Here is a 23465-nt window from a genome sequence, read left to right on the forward strand (position 1 = left end):
AGGAACACACAAATACATACAGCACTTAGTAATGCAAAGGACATGAGTATTCCATGGGCCCATATCATTGGAAACATCTCAGTATAATGGCCTTTCAAGTTTTCATGATTCCGAGCTATGGCTCTCAAAAATGCAGATAACATTTACAAAGTTGATACAACAGCCTCAAGTTAGGCTTGTGCTAGTCATATCTGTCATGCTGTGCACATGTCTAGATGCTATTAGTGATTAGTATTGTTGGTTTTCTTTTACTTGTATTGCACCAGTACCTAAAAGCCTCCATCAGAATTGAGACCCCCATAAGCTGGTCACAGTATGAATACATAGGGGACATAGGACCAGACACAAAGAGCTTTGTTATGTTTCACAGCATACAAACAAAGAAACAGATGAAAACTCAAACTGGAAGGTTGCAAAGTAACAATGCTTTATTTCTGAGAACACAGAACAATAACACAAGAGCTAAAAGCAGAGCAAAACAAAGCAGGCTGGTCCATGAAAACAGAGAGGCACAATTCCACACTCCTTACTGTAGTCTGTTTGCAAATGGGCTCTGCTGGTATGCATTGCTACAGAGCCCTCTAGCCTGCAAGTAAGACCCAGAACACCCACCTCCCCTGCTCTTAAATGAATATCTCGCAATTCCAGCACAGTCCTCGCTGCACCACAAGCTAAAATGTAATGTCAGATAAGATACCATAATAGTAGGTGGTTAGAGGGGAGAGAGAATGAGAGTAGCAGCTCTAAGAACACACACAGTCTAGCTCTGGGCCAGATGCTGCCCCACCCTGCTTTTCAATGGGGCTACTTGGAGTAAGGAGCTGCTCAGTGTGAATCAGAGTGGAAGAGTCTGGCCCCACGTGGACAACCTGTTTTCACATAAATAATAATGTTATATCAAGTACCCATCATGGAGCTGGGAGGTAAAGATGAAGTTGCCTATAACGTTCCCCTGTGAGTGAAGAACAGAAAGATCTCAGCATGCTGTCATTTACCTTCCCTCACTTTCCTTGTCCTCTCCCTCAGCCCATTGGTCAATCTTCTTTCCTGTGACCTCAGAAACATCTCTTAACCTACTGTTCACCTCTCACAACTTACCTTCCTAGATGCTAATTAACATCAGGAGGGATCATCAAAAGCATTACTGCCTTCTGAGGAGATTGTAGAAAGGGCAGAGTTGTCCATGGGCCTTGTTGAAAGTTCATTGTAAAAGAGAATACTGATGCTGAGAGAGTATAGGGTTGGGTCATTACTTAACCAGTTTATGCATTCCTGACATGAGCTGGATTGGTTTCATAGTTTGGAGTGAAAGAAATGTCAATGATCTCACACTTCTGCTCCAGGGACCCTAAAAGCTGCTGTGTTTATAGTCTCTGCCACTAGTTTAATTCAGACTCAAACATGGCGGGCTCTGAGGCACACTAGGGATTATCACACTAAGGCCATCGCGATATGCAAAATGCTAAGAGGAGGAAAATCTATTTCAATTAGAGATAAGCCAGCTGGCAATTTAATGCTTGTTTACTGTAGGTATCCCCAGAACACCTGCCCTACTCATAGTTACTATGAACAGCTGTGTTTTCATATTTATCAGCATTCTCCCTGCCTCTTGTACTTGGGAATCTCCAGCGCTTACCTGATTGTATTACAACTAGCCCATGTTAATGAAGTCCAACTTCATCTATGTTACACAAAGAATTCATATTTCACAGGTTTCTTAAGAACACAAAAAATTATACAAAAAACTTACATTATGGGAATATATTCTAAAAACTAAAATACTTGACAATGGCTAGGCTGCTGGTATGTTGAAATCACTGCTTGTCATGCTGATCACTATTGTGTCATTGCTCCTTGTACTCTCCAATCTGTCTGTATTCATTCTTTGTCTCGTCTTATATTTAGATTCTAAGATCTTTGGGAGAGAGACCATCTTTTTTGTTCTAAATTTGTACAGAGCCTAGCACAATGGGATCCTGGTCCATGACTAGGTGTTGTGGTAATACAAATAATAATTGTATAATATTGGCCATAGTATTTATGAGATATTATACCAGCTTTTTAAAGTCTTCATTGTTAAGGTTAGCATGCAATATACGGACATTAGTGACTAGGGTAATTAATATTTTCTTCCCTTGATTCATATCACAAATGTTTACTGTGGAGAGGCAGTAAGGCTGCAACTAGCTTCCTTTACAAAGCCCTCTTTTTGCCTCTTGATGATGGTGGCTTAGAAAATTGATAACCTGAAAATGTCTACATTTAGCTTGAAGGCAAAGGAAACTGTTTATGAAAAGTTTGAGGGAAATTTGTCAGACTGATTTTGATTTAAGAACAATTATTTTCTTTTGAAATGTATGTTTTTGCCTCCTTTTAGCTCAAAAACACATTGTTACCCCTTCAAATTTCCACATAGGATAGTTTCATTTTTCTTGAAATAATTCTGGCCCCAGATATAACTGAAGATGTAATTAAACAAAATATGTGTGTGTGTGTGTGTGTGTGTGTCTGTCTGTCTGTGAGAGAGAGAGACTGCGCACAAATTGCCCCATATTCACTTGTTGCAGATTGGATAGAACATAACTAAGGGTACTTTCATAGTTGGAAGGTAACAGATCGCCATATGTAGCTCAAGTGAATATGTAGCTCATGAGAATGACCATATTGGTCAGACCAGTAGCCCATTATCCTGTCTTCTGACAGTGAGGTGTGACAGACGGTTCAGAGGAAGTGAACACAATAGGACAATTATTGAGTGATCCATTCCCTGTCATCCAGTCCCAGCTTCTGTCCAGAGGAAGTTTAGGGATATCTGGAGCATTGGGTGTTCCCCTGACCATCTGGCTAATAGCCACTGATGGACCTATCCTCCATTAACGTATATAAGTGATCAAGGAGTACAGGTCTCTGATTTTGAAGATATGGGACCACAATTATAGCGCTGGCTCTGCAAGTGCATGAAATTTATGATGTGATAAGACATTGCATAGTTAAGTTTGCAACCATGGTCCCATTAAAAGACTGACTGTGATTACTCTGTAACTCCAAATAAAGAGAGAGAAATCCTCCTGCTTTGACATGTTTGGGGATTTGGGGATAAGTGTCTAATATGTGTTCTGAAAATTTAGAGTACAATGACTAAGTATTTTTAAGATTACAAAAATTTACAATGGCTCCTTTCTTACGTTTTTATAGTGTCTCATTTATTTCTGTTCCTCAACACTCCCAAAGAAATCACATGACACCACATAATCTGAAACAGACAGATTTTTATATTGAGTCCAGCAAGAAGCAGTTTTCCAGGATAAGTATAATAAAATATTTAAGAAATTGTTGTTTACGTGAAAAGTGGACCATATTTCTCTACTAGCGCAGCTGATGGAGAATACAATGTGGTGACAGAATATTTTAATTGTCAACATATGAACCAGCCAGGCCTGCATTTCAGAACTGAAAGGACACTCTTGGGAGCCCCACCATTCTCCCATCTACAGCTTTGCCTCTAGCTCATCCCCTAAAGCTGGCAGCAGCTGCTGTTGTTCCTACAGCAGCCACAGACTAGATACCTCTCTTCCCCTGTTCAGCCTCCTGGAGTGCATCCCACAATGTGGTCCCCCCACTCGCTTACTAATAGTTATGACAGTGCCAACAGTGTGCTTAGTGTTATAAACAAAAAAATAAAGACCACGCCTGCACCAAAGAATTTGCAGTCGAAAAGAAACAAACAAAAGACAGGTTGCATTGGATAACCCAGAGTAAGGAATATGTTGGAGTGTTTGTTTCTTTTTAATGTTCCACACTTCACTGTAATACAGTGGTTCAATCACAACCACTGCACCTATTGGGAATCCAGGGATGGGCAGGCACAACCCTGTCCACAGCTAAAGGCCCCTCCCCTCAGCCAAAGGGGAGGAGCTACTGGACCCAGATCCCAAGTAATTTTGGGGGGACAACTAATGTAAAACAGGGACAGGAGTGAAGGTCACAGGGTTAAAAGCAGGAAGCCAGAGGGGGACACTGAGCAGAGAACCCTAGAGAGCACCCACTGCTCCTTGAAAGATTCTAAAGAGCCAGTGGATACGGCCCAGAAGAACTCTGCCCAGATACATGAGTGAAGGGAGGAGTGGAAATAGGCCCCACAGTCACAGGGCACCTCCCCATCCAACGTCTTCCTTCTGGTATGGTGGATGGCCAGTGCCTTGGCCAGTCCCAGGAGGAGGTTGACGAGGACGTCTTATGACTTCATGGGACACAGATGGGGAGTGTATATATCAGAAGATGTGGGGAGAAGTGCAGCCAGAACCTAAGGAGAAGGGTCTGGAGGAGCTGGAAAAAGGGTTGCAAATTGGTGCACTCAAAGTAAATGTATGCCAGGGTCTCCCTCACACTACAAAGGGGCAAGAGTTGGAGAGGGAGGTGAACCACAACAAATACACGCCCGTGCTTATGGCTCCATGAAGGAGCCACCAACTGATATCCTTGGTGGGCCGAGGAACCAGGGTGGACTAAAAACTAGCCCATGCGGGCTCCTCACCCTCCACAGATGGTAGGTGGTCCTGCCACTTAATGTCAGTGCGGGATATGAGGGTGAGGAAGTGAAAGGCATGGAGCATGAGTATGTACAGCTGTGTCCTAGGCATGGTTTGGAAATGAACCGGCTGCAGGTCATGCAGCTGGCTCGGATTTTGCAGGGGGGTGGCCAGGGGTGGGGAAGGGGCTCGAGGGGTAAGGGTCCGATGACAAGATCTGGCAGGCCAGGAGTGAGGGACAGGAGAGAACACCCTCCTGCAGGACCTGCTCAAGGAAAGCCTGAGCGGTGGGCGGCAAGGCTGCCTTCACCTCCTGGAGTATGCGCCGGGGGCATGTAAGGGGTGCAGAGCCATGTGTGTTGGCAAAGTTCCAGGGGATCTACCCAGTCCCCCAGTCATAGTCCAGGAGGTCTCTGATCCTGTTGGTACCTTCCAGGACCAATCTCCAGTGCACCGAGGGAGACTTCGCCACCTGCATGCCAAGTTGGGTGTTGTGTAGCATGGGCTCCGTGAGGAGATCTTCCCCATCAGCTGCCATGGACCTGATGGCCGACACCAGCTTCCAGGTCCGGAGGAGGTCCTAGAAGAACACCAGAAACCCAGAGAGATCTCACTGAAGACCCCTCAGAGGAAGAGGAAAGAGCTGCCAGTCATATCGGAGCCTTTGGAGGTGGCAGAGGAAGACATGCGCCAGCATGCTCCTTGCCAGTCTACCTGAACTGTAAAGGAGTCTCTTCAGAGCCTGGAGGCAGAAGACATGGACCTGAGTGCGGAGGCAGAGCAGGCCTTGTCCCCCGCCTCCTTCAAGGGAGACTCAAACCCCCCAAAGAGACCCAGTGCAGCCCCAGCCAAAAGAACTCCAGAGTTAGCCTCTGGAGGTGGGCCAGGATTCCCAGGCCTGGGCTCAGGGTTTTGGGACAGTGCCAGAGCACGGACAGGACCAGCTGCTTAAGCACCAGTGTCCTCCCCCACAGAGAAAGGCATTGGAGCAATCCCATTCATCTCCATAGCCACCCAACCAGCCTGCTCTCCAAGTCGTGCCAGTTCTCTAGCGGGGAGAGATGCGTGGTAGAAAGGTATATGGCCAGATGGAGCAGCAGACCCGTGCTCCACCTGCTGATCTGGAGCATGAGTGGGGAAGGAGATCGCCTGCCACCTGTCCCTGACCACCCAAAACTCTGGCTCATGGAGCACCAACTCCATCAACCTCTTGCAGAGGAGAGGGAAGAAGGGCTTGATGACCAGAGTGTACAGTTGGCCTGACAGTGGGCAGCCTTGATGCACCCCTCAACCAAAGATGGTGGGTTCATTCAGGGTCCAGTTGAGCTTGACTAAACACTCCATAGAAGCGAACAGCACCTGGAGAAAGCCTACAAAGTGGGGCCGAAAGCCAAATGCGTGCAGAGTGCCTAGGAGATACCCATGGTCCACCCTGTCGAACACATTCTCCTGGTCCAGGGACAGGAGGACAAATGACAGACCATCCTTACACCCAAGCTGGAGGAGTTCCCAGACCAGATAAAGATGATCAAAGATGGTACAGCCTGGGATAGTGTAGGTCTGGTTGGGATGGACCATGTCCGCTTGCACGGACCCCAGTGGCAGCAAGATTGCCTTCGCTATGACTTTGTAGTCCATTACTAAGGAGCGACCACTTCAACTTGGACTAGTTCAAAGAAGCAGTTTTAATTTTACATGTAAAGAGAAATAAACTAAATTAAGGAGTATTAAGTAATGTCTACAGGATAATTTTCTGTTGTGTCAAGTCTCTTGCATTCATGCTTCAAATACTTATGATAATGGTCACAGGGAAGTGTCTATGTGAACTACACTATATGAACTATATTTTTGGACTCCATTTGGTAAAATCAGATGAATGTGTTTAACTATATTAATTTGAAATAAGATATGTTATTTTTTTCTTGTTGAAAAAGAAAAAAGATAATTACTAATCACTGCCATAATTAAGAGCCATTGATGTCCTTTGTTACTTTTTTCCTAAACAGAAATTGCTCTTATAAAAATTGTTCATGAAACAAAGAACAACAAAATGACTGGCACTATACAACCAAAATATTAACATATTGCCTGGGAAACTCATATTGTAGGGCAGGTAAACTAAAATCTCAGGTTTTAGGACAGAATTTAATTAACCATTCCAGCAAGCACTTCAGTGATTAGAATCTGCCTGAAATGGGACTCAGTTAACGTCTGTGTGTTTCAAATGTCAGCAGAATTAATTCTAAATGATATGTATTGGTGTTTTCATTCTCATGATCCATCTTGCCATTTTATTTCAGACAAGAAGTAAGATACTGGAATTCAGTCTCCGTCACACTCTTTTACACTTTCTGCACTCATTTATGCTGGTGCAATATCCTGAGTTACACAGGAGTCACCGAGGGTAGCAGTGGGCTGTAATATAGAATAATCCTGGTATAGGGTAGAACTACAATTTAAAGCTTATCTGATCCTTCCCCATTCCCTGCTTCTCTGAAAGATATTTGCTGAAATACCTAGAAATACATGCTCATTTCACTTTGTCTGTCACTGCAGAACTGTTTTACATATTTTTAATAAACATTATTCATTCCACTTATAAAAAATTTTCCAAGGCAAGATCAAAAAGCACTTTGCTAATATTTAATTATGCATCTCACTGTCACATAGTCTAAAGAAAATATTATCATTCCCATTTTACAAACGGGAAACTGGAACCCAAAGAGGTTAAGGGTATGGAGTGCTTTTGAAGGCAATGGGCATTTTGTCACTGACTTCAAGAAAGCCAAGATTTGTCCCTAGATATCTTGCCTACAGTCACCCAGAGTCTATAGCAGGGCCAAGAACAGGATGAATATCTTCTGATGCTTGTGTCCTATGTTTTATCCACTTGCCCATCATTTCCTCTACAGTCAGAGGAATCACTCTATGTATTGTACATGAAACTGCTGCATAATCAGAGCACAGAGGAATACATTCTGACGTGATTTACCTTGGTGTAAATGAGATCAGAATTTGGCCCAGATTAAAGTTCTCTTAAAGTATACGGATATATTTCTGTCCCATTTTCACAGGCATGCAGTGTGTTCAACTTTTAAATGTACAGTAATTATATGTTAGAATGTTTGTGAACAAAAGCTAAATATTCTGTGAAAATTGGCACTCTTGTAAGCCTTTTTAAAGAGGCTTGAATATGGGTCTGTTGACTGAATCTTGTGGAATGCTGATAAAGAAACATCCTCCTCTGTTCACTGCCATGTTAACTTTTGCTGCTTATTGATTAAGAATTCATGATGTTACCTTAGAAACCCATTTTCTCTGTAACCTCCTGTCACTGAAACAGTCTTTATGTCTGCTAAGGATATGTCAGGAACCAAGGTCTTCGGTAGAGCTAATCCTCATCAGTACAGCTGGCCTGCTACAGGCTGCCTGATTGGCCAGGCCACCTGATTGGCTTCAGGGACCAGTAGGCCCACTCTTAAGCCAGCATCAGTGTCTGGCTGCCTGTTCAATGCTTACGTCCGTCACTGTGCCTACCCCTCTCCATCCCCATTCCTTGAACCCCTTCTGCCTACTACTCTGTTCGCTCCAGTTCCTGAGCTCCGGCTAGACCCGTGGCTTCCGACTACCAACTGCAGCTTGACCTTTGGTTCTAGCATCTAGTTCCTGGCCTCTGGTTTGAACCTTGGCTCTGACTTCTGATTGCCAACTCTGGCTCTGACCCTAGTCCCTGATTGCTGATGCCTGCTCCAACCACTAGACAAGACTGCCCTCATCCCAGTCGGCTGACAGAGGATGAGTTTGTTACCAAACTTATTTAGCCAATTTTATATTGTTTAAGTGAACCATTTCCCCATCATCCTCTATACTGAAATACTTTAAAAACTGTAAGCTTTTGTGCTTGGCACACACAGGGAGGAAGTAGTATTTTGCTGAGGTTTGTGAAAATAAGCAACTGATATAATTGTTGCTAGAAACTAGGTATGAAAACAACCTTGGTAGGAAGTACAGACTGCATGGGAATGGAAATATTCAAGTAAGAATGATGCAAACTAATCTGGAGGATTTTGTGCCCATGGTAACAACCTAAAGTGTGTACATATACTCCTCAGCAGTGAGTTTTATTCCCAGAACAGTCCATGCTGTGGTCATATTCCCAGACTGATGAAGTGGGAAAGTATTTAACCATTATCTTTCTGTATTTGTGCTGACTGATCTTTGACTAATACTCATGGGTTAATAAACTTGGTTAATCAATAACATGTCAAATAATCACAGTTAAAAGGACCAAACTTTTAACCAAGTCTATATCCTAAATATGAAATTCTAGGACAAGTGTTTCTAGTTAAAATGGGCTGTTATGTTGCTTCATTCGTTCTTTAAAAAGTCAGTCAACAGGAAGTTCTATTGGACTCTTCAGCTTAAAATAAGAACCAACCTCCCTTTCTGAGATTCAAAAAAGTGTGGGTGTGTGTGTGTGAGAGAGAGAGAGATGATTTTTAGAAAGACTGAATTAAAATATGGAAATATTTTTTGCCTCTGATTGGGGTATTTTCAACATATCTGGAACCTGATAGTAAAATTCTGTATGAAGACAGTTCTTCTAAGATCATCAGCCTCATTTCTGGTCTAAACAGGTTCAGGTAAAGCTGGATAACCTTCAGTAAGCAAAGCATCTAAATACTGCATTTATGTTGAATCAAATCACAGAACTCTTTGAGATGTACCAATTAATATAATGAAGAAAAGTAATTAGCTATTCTATTTAATTAACTCATATTTTAAAAATAAATTCTCAAACTTTATTTCTACTAGAAATTTTTACTGATATCTTACAAAAACAGAAAAATGGAGAAAATAGCTGATAATTGAAAATTAATTATTCGTTAGTCAGAGCACTTCTGCAGTCATTTTATTAATTAGTATCAGACCAATAAAACTGGTGGTTGATGCCAGTATGCTTAATTTGTCTAATTAAGACTCTGATTTGAATCCCATTTTGCATATTCAGAGAACAATGAGCTTAGCCAGTAAAATCTGGAGAAGGTGATTGGGACACTATTCTAAAGAAATTTATACAATAAAAATGGAGTTTTGTGATTACATGGCATGGATTCGAAGCATGATCATGCAATCCATGAGGTGTTAGATTTTCTAAGATATTTAAGTGCCTAAAGCTTTTAAAGACCCCACTAGGCATCTTTTGCATCTTTAGGTACCTAAATATATTTGACAATCTAGCCCATAACGCCTATTAGAGTTTACAAATCTGGCAAGTACTTAGGCGAAAATCCCACGAGTTTTGTGAGGCCCTTTATAAGCCATTTCCTCAACCCCTGAATTACTATCCTCACTACCAGCCCAATAGACAGTAAGGAATTATTCTAAGAAAATAATAGTCACCTCCAGTGGAAAATAAGAAGAACGTGGACAGATATGACAAGCAGCTGTAAAAAGCTGAGTTTAGTAACTTCTTCAAAATTTTTCAAACTAATTTTTTCTGCAGTAATCAAGTTTAAAAAAATCTTTCTTCTGGACCAAATTTTGTCCTCAATGTTGGCCAGGCTAGTTGCTCCATGGGTGTTGGGAGGGGGTTGAATTGAAAAGTAATTATTATCTGCATCTATAAAGCAAAATTGGAAGCTCTCTGGAGCCACTAATGCTGTCCCGCATGTGTCTGCACCCTTCCTGACATTCATGGTGAGAATAATGTGTGTTGATATACATAACAGTAGCTCCCACTCTCCCATCCCCACTCATGCCTTAGGTTGGTCCCACCATTCCCCTGTTCAGTGCATGCAGAGAGAGCTTTCCTATACAATAGACACACTCTTCCCCCACCACACGCAGATGGTGAGATGAGACACCAGTAGGGAGGGTGAACAGAATTTATCCCTCTGTGATTAGCTCATTCTGAACCTTTATTTCTAGTACAGCAACTGTGTTGCAATCCTGTCTGAGTCCCCCTTGTGGGTGGTCATCAGTCTACTGTATTGGACTCTAGTCTATTGTATAAAGAAAAGGAGTACTAGTGGCACCTTAGAGACTAACCAATTTATTTCAGCATAAGCTTTCGTGAGCTACAGCTCACTTCATGGATGCATTCAGTGGAAAATACAGTGAGGAGATTTATATACATACAGAACATGAAAAAATGGGTGTTATCATACACACTGTAAGGAGAGTGATCACTTAAAATGAGCTGCTACTCTGTAGTCTATTGTATATAGACCTAGTCAAGTTTACACTCAAAATAAAGGCTGAAATACTACATGGTTTTCACAAAACCAGACTGGAGACACTGATATAACCCCCAAACTTGCACAACACAGTCCATTAAAGACAGATTTGCATGGGAAGTAGGTCCTTTTCAAAGCCATTCAATTTCTACTGACTGCAGAGAGCTCAGCGGATAGCATTAGAACAAGTATTAAACATTGCCCTATAATTGATGTTATTTCCCTTGCTACTGCACAAACTGCCAGCATTGCTTTATTCCACTAACTCCTTTGTTCCCCTTCTGCTTCCGAAATTGCAGTATGAATACAATGCAATGCATAATCTACTTAAAATGAACTGCTTTTCTTGACCTGGAACATGCATTTTTCATCTTCTTTCAGTGCCATCGTACATTATTAAATTTTGGACATATTTTTCTTATCAAGATAGCAAAATAGCTAGAATATCTTCAACTAGAATCACAACTGAGCAGATTTCTATAAAAGAACACAAACATTTTCCTTTCTTGGAAAATAGTTTTGTATCTGACAAAATAGAAAGAACAAATTCTGTGTTATGTGAAGTGGAAGAAAACAAATTACAAAACAAACTGAATCTATTTTACCACTGAGCAATCTGAAAATCCATAAGGTAAAACATTTCTCACTCTGAAACAATAATGAGAAGTATAATTGATAATAGAATTTTAATGGCAATTGACATTTCTCAGCCTCTCACTGGTGGCAGCAATTTGCTAAAACCCTGACATAATTTGTGACACTAGTACAGTGGGAGTTTCAGCTGAAGAGACTAAACCATGTTCCAACCTGCTGTAACCCTGATTTAACAATTGGAAAAAAATGTCCCTGTTTAATATTTAAACAAAATGTTTAATTTTTAAACACTGAAGGTATTTTTGTGATCATTAAACCAGCATTGGATCAGAATGGAGACTCTTCTGTATACTGTACAACTTTCATCCTGGCCATGTCTCCGTTTAGTTGTGGGATAGAGGTGTTTTGACAAAAAAACTCAGTCGTTGTGTTTTGGTTTTGCAAGCCAAAAACCAAAAGCAACACTGATTCTGGTTTCAATTTGGTATTCACGGCCTACTTAAAATAGCAAAAGATCAAAATCCTTCTATACAGATGTTATACAGAGTTGTGAATAAGGAAGAGTGTAGATTCAAAAGTGTGAATTAGCTGCTGTCAGGGGGAAAAAAGAAGGAACATTTGGAGAAGTGCTTGCCAAGATGCTACTGAGCAACAGCGGACCACAATGAGGTAGAGGCCCAGAGAGCAGCAGGAGGGGCATCAGCAATATTTAGCTTACTCATCCCCATTACATCTGAATTTAGCCATATGGAGTGGAAATCTATCAACTTCATGAAAAAACTCGTACAGATACAGACAGACATCATCTTCCTTTCCAAATGCAAACAGATGGCCATCATACCAAAAGGACTGAAGGTAAAAAATCCATTACAATCTACATACCACACAGACTATGCTGACAGCTTGTGCCACACACTCTCAAAAAGAAAAGGAGTACTTGTGGCACCTTAGAGACTAACAAATTTATTTGAGCATAAGCTTTCGTGAGCTACAGCTCACTTCATCGGATGCATACTCTCAAAGAAACTGCGGAACCACCTGATCAACATCCTCTACAGCAAACAGGGAAAGATTAAGAATGAGCTCTCAAAACTGGATACTCTCATAAAAAACCAACCTTCCACACAAACTTCCTCATGGTTGGACTTCACAAAAACTAGATAAGCCATTTACAACACAGACTTTGCTTCTCTACAATAGAAAAAGGACACTAAACTATCTAAACTACTACATGCCACAAGGGGTCACAACAGTGGTTCCCTTAACCCACCCAGCAATATTGTTAATCTATCCAACTATACTCTTAGCCCAGCAGAAGAATCTGTCCTATCTCGGGGCCTCTCCTTCTGCCCCTCCAGCCCCATGAACATGACACAGTTCTGTGGTGACCTAGAATCCTATTTTCGACGTCTCCGACTCAAGGAATATTTCCAACACACCTCTGAACAACATACTAACCCACAGAGACCTTTCTATCAACACAACAAAAAGAAGGATTCTGGGTGGACTCCTCCTGAAGGTTGAAACAACAGACTGGACTTCTACATAGAGTGCTTCCGCCAACGTGCAGGGGCTGAAATTGTGGAAAAGCAGCATCACTTGCCCCATAACCTCAGCCGTGCAGAACACAATGCCATCCACAGCCTCAGAAACAACTCTGACATCATAATCAAAAAGGCTGACAAAGGAGGTGCTGTAGTCATCATGAATAGATCAGAATATGAACAAGAGGCTGCTCGGCAGCTCTCCAACACCACTTTCTACAAGCCATTACCCTCTGATTCCACGGAGGGGTACCAAAAGAAACTACACCATCTGCTCAAGAAACTCCCTGAAAAAGCACAAGAACAAATCCACACACACACACCCCTCCCCCAGAACCCCGACCAGGGGTATTCTATCGGCTACCCAAGATCCATAAACCTGGAAATCCTGGATGCCCCATCATCTCAGGCATTGGCACTCTGAGGGCAGGATTGTCTGGCTGTGTAGACTCCCTCCTCAGGCCCTACGCTACCAGAACTCCCAGCTATCTTCGAGACACCACTGATTTCCTGAGGAAACTACAATCCATCTGTGAGCTTCCTGAAAACACCATCCTGGCCACCATGGATGTAGAAGCCCTCTACACCAACATTCCACACAAAGATGGACTACAAGCCGTCAGGAACAGTATCCCCGATAATGTCATGGCAAACCTGGTGGCTGAACTTTGTGACTTTGTCCTCACCCATAACTATTTCACATTTGGGGACTGTGTCCGCAAGGGCTGGGGGGAAGATACCAGCGAAAGGAGGACACTCAGGCCTAAGAATAGTAAAGTATGCTTTATTGAAGGAAGAACTTACACTCCAATTTGTGAGGGGAGCCCCTAGGATGCGCGGAGGGGCTGCAGGGGACTCTGCCTGTTCAGGACAGCTGACCAGGCAGGACTCCACAGGGGGGAGTCCTCTGCGGCAATATATTCTCCGCGCTTATCTCGGGGTTACATGGGATCAACAGCCGGTTACATTCGTACATGTATGATTTATGCTTATTACATAAACTGACTTGTTTACAGGCAAAAATATGCTGAGCTAGGCTACAATATCTTTTGGCAGAGTCTGTCGGACAAACTTCATGGAAACTGCCTGCATCCTCCGCTTACATCCAGTCACATACTCAGTCCATCACTTAGCTCATCACCAATCTTCTGCAATCTTGCCCCTACAGGGACAATGTATACCTTCAAATCAACGGCACTGTATGGGTACCTGCATGGCCCCACAGTATGCCAACATTTTTATTGCTGACTTAGAACAACGCTTCCTCAGCTCTCGTCCCCTAATGCCCCTACTCTACTTGCGCTACATTGATGGCATCTTCATCATCTGGACCCATGGAAAAGAAGTCCTTGAGAAATTCCATCATGATTTCAACAATTTCCATCCCACCATCAACCTCAGCCTGGACCAGTCCACACAAGAGATCCACATCCTGGACACTACGGTGCTAATAAGCGATGGTCACATAAACACCACCCTATACCGGAAACCTACTGACAGCTATGCTTACCTACATGCCTCCAGCTTTCATCCAGACCACACCACACGATCCATTGTCTACAGCCAAGCTCTACAATACAACCACATTTGCTCCAACCCCTCAGACAGAGAAAAACGCCTACAAGATCTCTATCAAGCGTTCTTATAACTACAATACCCACCTGCTGAAGTGAAGAAACAGATTGACAGAGCCAGAAGAGTACCCAGAAGTTACCTACTACAGGACAGGCCCAACAAAGAAAATAACAGAACGCCACTAGCCGTCACCTTCAGCCCCCAACTAAAACGTCTCCAACGCATCATCAAGGATCTACAACCTATCCTGAAGGACAACCCATCACTCTCACAGATCTTGGGAGACAGGCCAGTCCTTGCTTACAGACAGCCCCCCAGCCTGAAGCAAATACTCACCAGCAACCACACGCCACACAACAAAAACACTAACTCAGGAACCGATCCTTGCAACAAAGCCCATTGCCTACTGTGTCCACATATCTATTCAGGGGACACCATCATAGGGCCTAATCACATCAGCCACACTATCAGAGGCTCGTTCACCTGCACATCCACCAATGTGATATATGCCATCATGTGCCAGCAATGCCCCTCTGCCATGTACATTGGCCAACCTGGACAGTCTCTACATAAAAGAATAAATGGACACACATCAGACATCAAGAATTATAACATTAAAAAACCAGTCGGCGAACACTTCAATCTCTTTGGTCACTCAATTACAGACCTAAAAGTGGCAATTCTTCAACAAAAAAACTTCAAAAACGGACTCCAAGGAGAGACTGCTGAATTGGAATTAATTTGCAATTAACTGGATACAATTAACTTAGGCTTGAATAAAGACTGGGAGTATATGTGTCATTACACAAAGTAAAACTATTTCCCCATGTTTATTTCCCCCCACACACACACACTGTTCCTCACACGTTCTTGTCAACTACTGGAAATGGCCCACCTTGATTATTACTACAAAAGGTTCCCCTCCACCCCCGCACTCTCCTGCTGGTAATAGCTCACCTTACCTGACCACTCTTGTTACAGTGTATATGGTAACACCCTTGTTTCATGTTCTCTGTGTATATAAAATCTCTCCACTGTAGTTTGCACTACATGTATCTGATGAAGTGAGCTGTAGCTTGTTAGGATATAGATATTCAGGCCTGTCTGTAAAGGCCTGTACTTTAAGAATTTAGGTGTGTTCTTATCACTTGGCTAGTTAGAGGTATAAAAGAAAGAATCAAAATCACTGTCTGCCAGTGTAAGGGCCTTCTCTTACTGTGACAGTCTGAGGCCCTGTTCTTAGGCTAAGGCCTTTGGCTAAGTGACAGAGGCAGCCATAAGCTGGGAAGCTACCGGTCACATCCTCACATTCCAAAGTAGTCACATTGAAAGAAGGTGCTATTGGGCTGTTAGGAATACAATCCTGTCCTGATAGTGCCTATCACCTCCAGAGAAAGGGAAGTGCCTAGAAGATGTAAAAGGAAATTGAGGTTGATAGTTTTCTGTCTGGTAAGAACTCACTTATCAATAGACACAGCTGGGAAACTCTTATGTCTTCATAGATGTAGTTGTGAAATCCTCACTTCTGTATTGTTTTGTCATTATAGTTCCCACTTTGCTATTGTTTATTGGCATGGTCTCTGTCTGGTTCTGTGATTGTTTCTGTCTGCTGTATAATTAATTTTGCTGGGTGTAAACTAATTAAGGTGGTGGGATATAATTGGTTAGCTAATCATGTTACAATATGTTAGGATTGGTTAGTTAAATTTCAGTAGAATGATTGGTTAAGGTATAGCTAAGAATATTACTATATAAATTAGGGGCAAACAGGAAGTAAGTGGGGATTCGAAAATAAGGAAAAAGGAACTTGTATTTAAGCTTGCTGGAAGTTCACCCCAATAAACATCGAATTGTTTGCACCTTCGGACTTCGGGTATTGTTGCTCTCTGTTCATGCGAGAAGGACCAGGGAAGTGGGAGAGTGAAGGAATAAGCTCTCTAACATAGCTCACGAAAGCTTATGCTCAAATAAATTTGTTAGTCTCTAAGGTGCCACAAGTACTCCTTTCAGGAGCTATTTCCTAGCTACAAAAGCTGCAGCCACTGCTCCCACACAGAAGGCTGAATACACAGGACGGATAACAAATTTTGTATCCCACTTAATGTTCCATGCCCTGAAAAGATCTGAAATGGACCTGCTTTCATTGTGAAAAATCCCAGTACACAGGGAAGGAACAATAGAAGAAACAGTGATACATCAACATCGTAAATTAAGCCAGTCTGCTCGTCTCTAGATTTCCACCATCACAACCACCTCTCAAACATACCCAGCTGTTGAAATACATTACTGTGGTTATATAATGAGAAGACTAATTAATATCATGAAATAATTTAAAAGAAAATAATGGTCCATTCCCCTCCCTTCCATTCACCCATTCAAAAATAGATTTTACATGTTTGAAAAGCAAGTGGATATACATCAAATACAATGTGAGTGATAGTGAAGAATGCTAAATGAATAACTGGCGCTGGAGCTGGAAGACATACCAATAGCTTCTCTTTCTGGCCCCCTAGTGAGGACAGACTATGCCGGCCACTTCATATGTATGCAAGGTAGAAGACCACAGAGAAACTCCCATAGAAAGAGTAAAGATCCCAGGTAGTAACCAGACCCCAAGTCTTTAAAGGTATTGTGGGAGGTTAACACATTTATTTTGTCTAGCAGTTGAAGCTCAGTGGTTCCTTTGTATTGCAACACAGCTGCACAAAAGAAGAGACGCTGACAAGTGCACTAACAGGCAAAGTGTTATTTGAAATTGCATAAGAGTAGGTAGGCAAACACAAAGGAGCTGATGAGCATTTTCCACCCAATATTTTTGGAAAGCACCACTAAGTTTCCATAAACTTTTCAAACTTTGAATTTCCTTGCATACAATCATGGACATAAGACCCTCTCTCCCATTGACTTCAGTGGTGGACGATCAGGCCGTAAAAGAATCAGACTTGTTCACGCCTGAATGCCCTTGATCTACATTATGTGTATCCTATTTTGAATATTTTCCATACATTGTTTAATCCTTTTCAAATCATCCTATCATTCTGTTGCTGGGATAATAAATCTGTTGTATACATCAAAAATGCATATGAGTAGTAATTATATTCATTTTATGTGTATATGTTGTCTTGAGGGAGAAAGGGAAGTAGACTCTGTGAAACATTGGGCTTCTATGCTTTTTGGAACTGGCAAATATAATTATACTAGCATTTGGAAGCTGCTATGTCATCTATTGCAGGGAATGTAGTGATGAAGCTATCTGAATCTGTAACTGTTTTGCTCTGGAGCACCTCAGATGCTGGTGGGGCTCACTCTATTGGGAGTGGGTAAGGGGTAGGCCAGGTGGAGTCAACCATTATGTTGACCACATGTCATAGGAGCTTCTGCAACCTCAAGTATGTAGCAGTCAATGGGGATTCCTCACCCCACTGCCTCCATGGATCTCGAAAATCCAACCCTCATGCCATAAAACTGCATTAAGCTTTATGTGGGCACAGTCCTGTGTCTAAACAGATTTCAGTGCTAGAATGGGCTTGTAACAAGAGAGTGATATGAATCGGCCTAGGAAAGGGAAACATGAGAAAGTAGTGGATGTTTTGTATTGTTCAAGAATTCATTGTCCCAAATTTACTCAAGTTCTATGACTCATTCATGACTGAAGAATTTTATCTACATAAATACCCAATTCTTATTGATTTTAGCAAAGCCCACTGAGTAATGAAATACTTAAAGCTTGCACAAAGAGGATAGTTAGAACTGCTGCCTTTAAACAATGCAACATACAAAATATCACATTATAAAGAATATATTTTGTCTCAAAAGAAATTGTCATTTTTAGCTAGATTATACATCACATTAGGACATAAAGTTAGCATGAGTACATTATTACCATGCAGTTTATTAGGTGCAATCAACTGTACAAGCAGAAGGGACATCCTGATGAGAAGTCAGAAGTCTTGAGAAATTACTATCATTGTGCTTATAACTGAGGTCGTGCCTCCAGAGAGGCTTGGATTAATGATCTGTCACTTTCTGTAAACACACATTTCAAACCCCATGAACCTTCTACGACTGCATGAAAATTACATTAAATAGCGACTGCATTTAATGTTTGTTGGCATTATGGTTAAAAATACCAATGGGTTTGTTAAAAAAAAACTGCCACTGAAATATTGACCTTTTTATGTAAAATATATAGCCTCTGTTAAATGGTTAATTTACTTTTGTCCAGAAAGAAAACATCAGTATAATATAAACTAACAAAAGCAATTAATAAGATTTTTTTAATGGGAGATATGCTTGTAAAGTCATTATACATCCAAAGCTGTTACAATCCCCATTCTGACAGGTTTCAGAGTAACAGCCGTGTTAGTCTGTATTCGTAAAAAGAAAAGGAGTACTTGTGGCACCTTAGAGACTAACCAGTTTATTTGAGCATGAGCTTTCGTGAGCTACAGCTCACTTCATCGGATGCATAGCATATCGTGGAAACTGCAGAAGACATTATATACACACAGAGACCATGAAACAAAACTTCCTCCCACCCCACTCTCCTGCTGGTAACAGCTTATCTAAAGTGATCATCAAGTAGAGCCATTTCCAGCACAAATCCAGGTTTTCTCACCCTCCCCCCCCCCCCCCCACACACATACAAACTCACTCTCCTGGGCTATTACCAGCAGGAGAGTGAGTTTGTGTGGGGGGGGGGGGAGAAGGGTGAGAAAACCTGGATTTGTGCTGGAAATGGCTCTACTTGATGATCACTTTAGATAAGCTGTTACCAGCAGGAGAGTGGGGTGGGAGGAAGTTTTGTTTCATGGTCTCTGTGTGTATATAATGTCTTCTGCAGTTTCCACGATATGCTATGCATCCGATGAAGTGAGCTGTAGCTCACGAAAGCTCATGCTCAAATAAACTGGTTAGTCTCTAAGGTGCCACAAGTACTCCTTTTCTTAATCCCCATTCTGCACTCAATCCAGCACACCATAAAGCCACACTGGTACTTTTTTTCATAGACTTCCCTGGATGCTGAACTGGGCCCCAGACCTTCCAAGAGATGTCCAAAATCCTCTTTACAAACCACTTCCTGATTACATCATAATTCTCTGCTTTCATTAAAGATACTGTGACCAAACATTACACGGAAGCACTGAGGTCCTGATTCAGCCGAGTATTTGAGCATGTGTTTAACATTTATATAAATGTTGGGTGGCAAATCTTGTTTATCAATAATCTAACTCAATGTAATCTATTTTTGGCACAGTCATGAAAATTTGGCCTTAATCTGTGTGTCAGTTTTCTCATCTGTAAAGTGGGGATATTAAAATCTACTCATCTTTTGAAGAGTCCTTTTAGATCTTTGTACAAAAAGCATTGTATTTAGAACTGATGGAAAATGGGCTATTTTTCCATGGAAAACTTAGAAATGAAAAAAAAAAAGGTTTGCAACTATGTTGTCCACAGAGACGTTCAATACCTCAGAGAAATATTAAAAACTAAAACATTCTGATTCAGAAATACTACTGTAGTGCATCATGGGAGTTACAGTTTTGCTGCCTCATGCTCCCATTCTTCTCTGTAGACCAAGCTCCCCGGTTGGACTACATCTTCCATGATGCACCATGGTCTTTCTTCATGATTAGGGGAGGCTATGATGGAATGCACCTCTGTATTCACACCCTACACACCTTTGTAATAATTTTTGTACAAAATATGTCTAGTATCATTTGAAATCGAATAACTTGCTGGTCAATATCATCATGATGAAATGTATATAGCAGCATTATATGTAAAGTTATGAATTCCCCCTGAATGTTGTTGGTGGCACATATTCACACCCACATAGTCTCTATTAGACAGAACTAGTCAAGCAGATCTAAAACAAAAGAGTGTGTGTGTTTACCTCGATTTACATATAAATAGTAAACAAGCCCCTTGTGACAGCAAGAGGGAGACAAGGCAAATCTGCATTTTAGGAAATAATATGGAATCTCTTTCGCCACCTGATTCCTTGTCTCCATACTCACAGCAAGAATAAACTTTGTCTAGGGGTAACCCACAGGAAAATGCATTTTAAAGGGGGAGTGTACTATAAAAGTGAAGTGCAAAAACACCCCAAGGTATCTCTCCCTGTCCATCTCTCTCCTTTTCACCCAACAAGACAAAAGAAACAGCCGTTGAACTTCAGGGGCAGATCCTGGCCTGAGAATTTGGTCAGCAGTGTTAGAGGAAATGTGTGGTAAGAAATCTCACCTTGAACCAAGTCTAATTTGTTAAGTTTAGTACCAGAAAGCATTTTATCTTTATTTCTCTTATAACCATTTCTGACTTTAATACCTTATACTTGTATTCACTTAAAAGCTATCTCCTTGTAATTCAATAAACTTGTTTTATGCTTCAATTGAAACCAATCCAGTGTTGTGATCTGCCCGAGTAATTCCATTTAGGGTAGCAGACTGTTGTATATTGCTCTCCTTAGAGGGACAACAGACCAACTGTATCTGGACTGTCCAGGAGAGGGCTGGATAGTGCAGAACATGTTTTTTGGGGAAAATCCAGGACTGGGAGTGTGTTGGAGACACCCTGCAAGTAACCAAGGCTGCTGGAAACCAGAGTGTGGGTAATGTTTGCTAACAGGCTACGGTGGTCAGAGTTGCTGGACCAGGGCTATGGCTATACACAGACACAGGGTGTGAACTGCATGCTGCTTGGCTGTTTGTGAGGAGCCCCAGTTGAGGAGCAGCAAAGCAGGTTGCAGGTCAGGGGGGACACAACATTCATTGGTGTGGATTGCACCCTGGAATGTTATAGAGGCATTTGCATCATGGGAGTCCCTGGCGATGGTGCATCATGGGAGAGGTAGACCATCTGGGGACTCCAATTTAGAAAGGAGAATAAGGAGATGAGGAAATTGTTACCCAGGGAGCCCTTAGTGTCAACTGGCAGAAGGCATCTGAGGGTGCATAGGGGTTTACAGGGATCTCCTGTATATGATGTCTACATAATAACATGGTGAAGGGTAGCACGGGGGTTCTCTACCAAAAGCCATTGACACACTGGTCATCATATTCAGTGCAATATGTATGTATGTATGTATGTATGGGTAATATTTAAGAAGTGATAGATTTATACCAGAAATTGTGCTTAGAAATCCTTGAAGTTAAAGGCAAGTACCCAGGAGATGACAGGCCTTGGACAAATTCTGTTCAGGGAGTAGGAGACGCCTATCTCTCTTTGTCTGGTCAGGTGTATATTATGCATTGTGTGTCTCACAGAGTAAGACTAGCTGCATGCAGAGCCAGATGCTGATTAAAATATTTCAAAGTCAATAGGAGAAAGAGGTCAAAAAGAAGAACAGTTAGCACGGGGTGGCCTGTTTATGAAAAAAGAACAGAGGACTGACCTGATGGATCTAAGGGGACTGAGTTATGTTCTTGATCCTTCACTGAGGAGATGAACTGCCGGAATGTTATGTCTTACAAAAGAAGGATCACAGCCTACCTTGCTGGAAAATGCTGTGAAGACTCTGGGTGATCTAAACTTCATTAAACAGAAAAGTGTCTTAAGTCCGGGCTCTAAATGGTATATTATGATTTCGTTACATGTAACAAATGTTTCCAATACTTCTACCTACTTGCTATTACTTGAATCTCTGTTCTTCATTAAATATACTTATACTTGTTTTCTCTACAAACAAATTGAATGCTGTGAGTTGAGAGGAGCGGTGATCCTAAGGTGAAACTGGTAAGCTGATGTGTACGGCTCCTTTGGGAACAGTGCATCTGTGAATTCTGTGAGTGTCCAGCAGAACAAGACTGGACACTCCAAGGATGCTCAGAGGGTTCAGGAGTTGGAGTGTGCCTATCACTAACCTGCAAAGGGACAGCAGACCCTCTGAAAGCTGAGAGGGCTGTGCTTGTGAGCTCATAGCCAGTGGAGTCAGGGTTCCCCCATGCTGAGGGCAGGTTGTAGAGAGGTGCCTCACAACCTTGGGTACCCCTGGGAAGCATCCCAAAACAAAACTGTGACTCCCATGAGGCACCATAGCAGGATATCTGTATCTAAAATCTCTCTATTTTGGGAAATTTGGTTTTTTGACCCCTCTTCCCCCCCCCAAAAAAAAAAAAAAAGCATGCAAAAAGCTGTCACTTTTTGTGGAAACAAATCATTTAGGTGAAAACTCAAATTTTCAACAGCAAAACAGTTTTGATGGAATAATTTTGACCAGTCAAATTTAATTTTGACCAGAGAGTCCTAGTTATATTATGTTTAAAAACAGATTAAATTATTAATACCAGAAATGTGATATGTCACTGATAGGGGAACCTGGGGTAGAGATAACAAGGAGATGAGAACAGTAATGGCAGTGGAATCTGTTATGACTGATGACTAGGTTTCGAAGAATTCGATTTTTATTGGTAAATGTCAGCAAACATCAATTTCACTGTAAACACAAAATCTAACAAAAACATTGGAATTAAGAATCGTCAAAATTTATAGATAGGCAAAGTAAGAAAAATACTGCTTGAGAATTTATTAGAGTTTGATTTAAGGATATTTACATGGTATATTTTGACTTGTGATGTTGACAATTTGTGTTTTAATGGTTATAAAACTTTAACTTTTTGAATCTCACAATCTACTGTCTTTATTATCTGAACCCTGATATACTCTAATCCTCTCATAATTTCATGCAATGGTGAAAACTTAAAATAAATAAAAATCTTTTAAAAATGCTTAAAATAAATAATCTATATTAGCTGTCAAAATTATTTTAAAAAATTGAATTCTACCAAACCTACTCACAACTCACCCCATCTATACCATAAAGCACAATATAGTGATTATGCATCTGAAGCTTAAATGGTCATTTATGCTTCATATTACTAGCCAAAATGTTGTGTCTTGCACTCTTAATTTAATGATCCCCACTGAATACGTTCCCATCTGTAATCTAGCCAAAAATCAGTATTCGCCACCAAAAATACTTT

Source organism: Chelonia mydas, chromosome 3 (assembly GCF_015237465.2).
Source record: "Chelonia mydas isolate rCheMyd1 chromosome 3, rCheMyd1.pri.v2, whole genome shotgun sequence".
NCBI classification, from domain to species: domain Eukaryota; kingdom Metazoa; phylum Chordata; order Testudines; family Cheloniidae; genus Chelonia; species Chelonia mydas.